General features: G+C 44.0%; 1 pseudogene; it reads right to left on the bottom strand.

The window, feature by feature from the left end:
* Positions 1–455: 455 nt before the first annotated feature.
* LOC136659877 (5S ribosomal RNA) lies at positions 456–574 on the bottom strand (annotated as a pseudogene).
* Positions 575–6,644: the final 6,070 nt, after the last annotated feature.

Genomic DNA, 6,644 nt, shown 5'->3' with positions numbered 1-6,644 from the left:
GAATGTGACATGGGGCATTCCACACAAATCCACAGGAACTGGGGAGGGCAGACACCGAAGTCTCATACGCTGTGCCCATCACCATTGTGAGACTGGTGGGGAAAGGAAGCAAACTGATCTGGCTGGGATTTAAGTAGACCAGCACCTAGGAGTTGAGCTATCTGGTTATGTTGCTCTTTGGAGAAACAGGTCTGCAGCTGCCTTACACTGAGACAAATCACAGGTCCATCTAAGCCACTATTGACTTCTCTAGGTGGTGACAGTGACTTTTCAGGTTCTGGAGCAGAGAGATCTTTTCCAGCCTTGCTAGAATTTCATAACTGGAGGTTGAAACTACGACATTCTCCATGATGGATATGTGTTCTACCACTGGACTATAGACAGTCCCCAAAATTTGATGCTGTTGGTACATTGAGGTTGGTTGGCAACCTTCAGTCTCGAAAGACTATGGTATAAACCTACATCACCAGGTATTCCCAGGAGGTCTCCCATCCAAGTACTAACCAGGCCTGACCCTGCTTAGCTTCCGAGATCAGACAAGATCAGGCATGTGCAGGGTAACATTGAGGAGGGCCTGGTTATATCTTCTAAACGGATGCTGTTATTCTTCCATTTTATTTGGGGAAGACAGTATCAGCAGAGCTGATAGATTTCACTGCTACTACTTTTATGGTCGTCCTGTCTCATCCAGGTTTACATCTTAAGGAAGTGTAGTGTCTACCTCAGGCCTAGAACTTACAACGTTTTGTATGATAGTTCAGAACCAAAACCACAAGGCTTTCCCACTGCCCAATGTCCGTGGGTGACCTAGAACATTGGATTCTATACAAATGTCCCTTTCTGTATATAGTATTATGGATGAGATGTGATTTGGTCCTCACTAGGAGTGTTAATAAATGTGTTTATTAGAGTGCTTAGCCATTGGACCACATGGAGAATGAAAATAACTCAACTACTAAATCCTAGCCAAAGTGAGTTTTGAAAATTCATAATATAAATGGAAGCACACTGTGAGAAAGCGTTTTTCAATTTTTTTTATTTTTGCAACAATGGTTTAAAGTTTTAATGACAGACAGCATTTTCTCTCCTCCTTTGTACCAGCAGAAATAAAATAGTTTTGCTGAATGTTTGATTAAAATATAATAGAATGATGAAAATTAAACCATTTTCTAAAGACAGATAACAAAGTATACATGAAAGAGTAAAACTTACATCCAAAGCTTTCATGCTAATTGGAGAAAAATCTGTAAGCATAACAAGCATGTTATTACACAAGTGATCTAATTGTATCTAGAAAATTCCATAGGCCAATTTAAGAAAAAGTATATCTTCTATGTCAGTAGTTCACAAACTGTGGGTCAGGATCCACTGGTGGGTCACAACCTGATTTTTGGTGGGTGATGGAAAAGGGTGATGGAAAGATCAGATAATAAATTGCCTCAAACCCTGAGGCTATTCAAAAATCAGATACTGTAGCTGCTAATTACCCTGCAAAGTGCTCAGCTTCTGCACTTTGCAAATATGTGTAAATATAGGAAGAAAAATGTTTGAGGGTCTTTTCCTGGTTATTATCAAAAGAAAGAAAGAAAGAAAGAAAGAAAGAAAGAAAGAAAGAAAGAAAGAAAGAAAGAAAGAAAGAAAGAAAGAAAGAAAGATTTCTTTCTATATCTTTTTTAAAAGTCTGGTAAGCCTAGGTGGGTCCTGATATAGTATCATTTTTAAAAGTGGGTCCCAGTTGCTGTCGTTCTGTGTTGTCTCCAAACGTTAACAGGAAGAATTCAAAGAAAACGGATTGGAAGGTTGAAAACAACGTTACACTTCCTGTGAGCTCTACCTGCTAGCACAATTAGCAGGTGGCACAGAGACAGAGGAGACAGTGACAGGAGAGTTGCAATCAGACAAAGTCATTTGTGCAATGGGGGGATTTGTGAACTGCAGATAAGTGAAACCGTGGATACGGGAGGCGCCTGTATTGCATCAACAGCAAGCTGTTGGTCATTGTTATCTTGGTTTTCTGCCAGGGCTGGCACCAGGTTGCTGGTGGTTCACTGTCAAAGCCCATGCCGCAAACCTCCCTAATATGGGTGATTCAGAGGTTGGTCCTCTGATGAGCAGGGGTTCTCAACCAGTGCCCCACCTTTCTGCTCCCAGTCTGATGACAAGCCCATCCTCAGAAGCTGCTACTAGGGAGGAAAGTTTTCATTGGAGTTCCCCCTCCACCAGCTGCAAACTGTGGCCCCAATTCTGATCGCACAGACACACCCACAGCTGCAATCTAGTTAACGAAACACAAACACACTGGACCAAAGGGTGCTTTTAAGCCTTTCTTTCAGTTGCGTGATCTAACACTCAAATGCAGTTTTCCATCCAACAGCACCCTCTTGTGTTCATAACACTCTGTTCAGTTGTGAATTTCCTACTGCCACAAGAAACCAACAAGATTCAACTAGTGGTTAATAATGACTGTTGCTCCGGTATTCACATTGTCTCTTGATATTACCAGGAAAGTGATGCGTGCTTCTTCAGGATGCCTCAGAGATGTACTTCCTGTCATTTCCAATAGGAAAATCTTGAACTGGGGGGGGGGCATTTTGCCAAATTCTCAGTCCAAGCTTTGCCTAGTGGACCTATACCCACTTTAAGCTAATTAGCTCCCTTGTGTTCCCCACCAATGGCCATAGTTCCGCACTGCTGGACCCCTCCACCAGGTTAGCTCGCCTGTTCAACCTGCAGAGGTCCTCCTTCCTCCCCTGTCCTCCCAGCAGCTTCTCCAGCCACCAAGGCAACAATTTGGTCCTCAGCAGGCCTTAGAAGTAACAGGCACACACCAATCTCCAGTGTTTCCAGCAATCTCTATGCCATCAATTGTCAGAAGTCCATTCACCCATCTGTCCATTAGTCAGTTAGACCATAAGTCAGTCATCAGCTAGTCCATTAGTTAGTTCCTCAGTTTACTTCTTTCTCCTCTAAGCTCCTTCCTTCAACACCCACCAACTCTCCCTTCTCCAGGTGCTGCTTTTATCCCTTAATGACCTGGTTGCCTCCAGTGGCTCCAGCTGTGCAGCAGACCCTGGGGTTAACCCTATGCTTGCCTGCCAGAGCAAGGGGCCGCTGTTGACACCACACCCTATCTCTTCGAGGGATCATGCACTTTTCCATTACAGGATGATCAGTGAAGCTCTGAATCTTCTCTTCTACTGACAGTCAATAGCATCCTATGAAGTTGCCTGATCGGGTGGACCACTGGCCCAAATGAACTCAGCATTGGCTGTTCTGAGAGCAGCTCTCCAGAGTTGCAGATGGAATAGAATGTTTTTCTAGCACCTGTTATCATCTCAAGATTCTTAGCTGGAAATGATGAGAGTTCAAAACCAAAACCTTATATGTGGTACCGGGGGGGGGGGGCCTGGAGAAAACCTTACATTTCAGAATGGAAAGGGGGAGAGGGGTGATGGCAGCTGCAATTGTGCAACTCTCTCAGCCTAAAGATGCTCCATTTTTCCACCCTGATAAGTGAGCTTGACTTAGAAGCAAGGGAAAGTCTGCGAGGAAGAGGAGTTGGTATGACGGAACAGATTTCTGACATTCCCACCGTGGCAGTCCCCACCAAAACTGTAGGCTTGGGCACTGAGCAAGGATTTGAAGAAAAGGGGAGAGGAGGCACCCATATAAGGGAGAGTAGGCAGAGTCTTTCAAGGGAATGGGCGACCTTGGGACAGCTGACGGTGATGGAATTGGATGAGCTACGGTTATGGACAGTGATACTGTGAAATGGAGGCAGAGAGGTGGCGAGTACAAGTGGGACTCCCAGGATGGCTGAGACAATTCAGGCTCAAATGGTACATTATGCTTAGCTGCATGCAGTGTCATAGTGAGAGGGGATGCAAAGCACTAAGTTTAGCAGGCACCTGAATGTGTCGTGCAAGTGGCCTCTCCCCTTCTGGGTGGTGGGAACAAAACAGAGGCATTTGCCTCTGAATGTCTCCAAAGGAGAGGGGCCGCTTGCATGGCGCATTCAAGCGCCTGCAAAACTTAGTGCTTTGCACCCCCTCTAGCTATGCCACTGCAGGCATGCTTCTTTCCCTTTACTTTTTTATTAATGCTCCACAGAAAACAACATTGGGGACTGCAATTGATAGCGAGAACTGCACTATGTTCCTGTTCTGCTATATATCCAGTTGCTCAAAAATCGCCTCCATGAGCTGCTTTCCCACCCATGTCAAAAAAGATACTGGAACCCTTTATCTTTTCCCTTTGACAAAGAAAAGTAACGAGGCAGTTATGACCATGCATGAAGCATAAAGGGAAAGAGCTAAGCTAAGCATTCCCTTCTCTGGCACTCTTTCCTCATGTGATGGCCACTTCTGGGGCTGCTTTGCATTAAAGCAAACCCGTCAGTGGAAAGAACCGCATAATCAAGTCCTGTTTCTGTGATTCGTTGAGACCTTCCAGTTTTTATTGCTGGCTAAGTTCCTGCTGCAACAAGAGGCAGAGGTTTTTGAGAGCTTCAACCACTGCCCTCTAGGGGTGATTGTGAGTCCTGGCATTTCAAAGTAGAAATACAAACTTGAAAATAAGTACTAACACATGGAGCTAAGACAGTGGCATAGCTAAGAAGGTGCAGGGGGCAGTAATTGCATGGGGCAACAAGCTTTGGGGGAGGAAACAACCTGAGCTTGACACTAGTGGCCAAAATTGTGAAAACCATGTATTTTCCAATAATACCATCATGTTATATACCATTCGATGTGTAATTTAATGCAGAATGCAACAAAACAAACCACATCAAAATATCTCTATTCTGTCAAACCTTATAGTCAAATAACCAGAAAATATAAACACAACTGCATTATGTAATAAAAACTGGATTACCTTAAATCAAAACTGACCACTGAGACTGAGTGTTCTGAGAGCCAATTAGGGGCCCAATCCTATCCAATTTTTCAGTGACGGTGCAACTGTGCTAATGGGGCATGCACTGCATCTTGTAGTGGGGCAGCAGTCACAGAGGTCTCCTTAAGGTAAGGGAACATTTGTTCCCCTTGCCATGGGACTGCACCGGAGTTGGAAAATTGGATAGGATTGGGCCCTAGGTGTTATAATACATCAGGGAACCAATAAGGTGTAAATATGGGGGGAGCCTGGGGGGAATGGGTGGTGAGCTGCTGGGGGGAGGTGGCAGATATTTCCCCCATTTTCTTTTTTTTTAAAGTCCAGGTGTGATGTCACTTCCAGGGCATCATTCTGAGCTCAGCATCAGGTTACATGATCACTAGCTACACTGCTGAGCTAAGAACTGGACATTCTTGGTGCCTGAAATGAGAATATTCCTGAGATTAAAACAGCAAGTGAGGATTTCACATTCCTGAACTGTCTTCTAATTTCCCCATTCATCTGAGTGACTTCCCTCAGTTAGTTGAATTCAGACTGTACCCAAATGTAACTCCTTGTAAGGAGCAAGGTTAATTAGTGCAGAAAAGTGGATTGAGTCAGGTTGGAAGAGTCACTGTGTCAAAATATTTGGAGTAACATGAAGTGTTTTGAAGCAGTTATATAGAAAGGTCTGATTGTCCTTGTAGAATGGTTGCAGAATAAAACAGAAAGCTCTTATAAATAGTCGTAATAAAGCAATGGACCAAAAAAATAATAATAATGTGCTCAGATGAGTGTGTGCAGCAGAACTCCCCACCTCCTCAAGTGGCACAGAGTTCCAGGGACCAATACCACAGAAGTAGCATTTCCTTGTGCAGAGAGAGCACTGGAGGCGTCTGAGATTTTTGTGATATGTTTGTTTCTATTTATAAATGCAGAGTAGGCCAGCTATTCGGTGTCATTTGTAGTGCAGTGCTACGCCGACACTTTTTCGCCAATGCATTCCTATGGGATTGTTTTCCTTTAGCTTTGATGATTTATTGTCAGCCAACGCAGCTTGAATGCCATTTCTGGGAGAAAAGCATCCTACAAATGTTTTAATGAAATACATGCATAAATTGTTACCGTTCACTCCTATGGGGAAAAGGAAAGAGCTGTGTGACTCAAGCACACTGCAATGAAGAAAAGACTCTGACCTCTTCCCCTGAGAGGTAATCTATCTTTTGGAAAGCATGTGTACAATGCATCCCTGGGTGCAGATACACATTGCTTCCCCCTACAAGGCCCTGCAGCATACAAACATCATAATTGTGGGCATTTTGCTAGTAAATAAACAACAAAGATATGAGCAAGCCTTGGAGCCTTGTTTATAGACAAAGCATAGAGTTGTGGGGATACTTGGAGGTCATCTAGCCGAACCTCTTGCTCAATACAGACAATCCAGATCTACAGCATTCTCAACAGTTGGCTGTCCAACCTGTGCTTGAAGGCCACCTCACCCCCCCCCCCCCCGGAAAGTAGTTCCATTTTTTGAACTTCTATTACTGCAAGATGTTTCTCCTAACATTCAGTTGAAATTCTAAACCCATTTGCTCTAGGGAAACTACTGTTTATCCTTTGTATTTGGAGAGTGCTATCATGTCTTCCCCCTTAGTTTTCTACTCTCAGACATACCCAGTTCCTTCAACCTTTCTTGTGCTTCTTTTCCAGACCCAGACCATCTTCATTGGCCTCGTCTGAGCCTGTTCCACTTTGTCGACAATATCCTTCTT

This window comes from Tiliqua scincoides, chromosome 8, assembly GCF_035046505.1.
Source record: "Tiliqua scincoides isolate rTilSci1 chromosome 8, rTilSci1.hap2, whole genome shotgun sequence".
NCBI classification, from domain to species: Eukaryota; Metazoa; Chordata; class Lepidosauria; order Squamata; family Scincidae; genus Tiliqua; species Tiliqua scincoides.
Note: the sequence above shows the minus strand (reverse complement) of the source record. Positions and strands in the feature narration are given on the sequence as shown.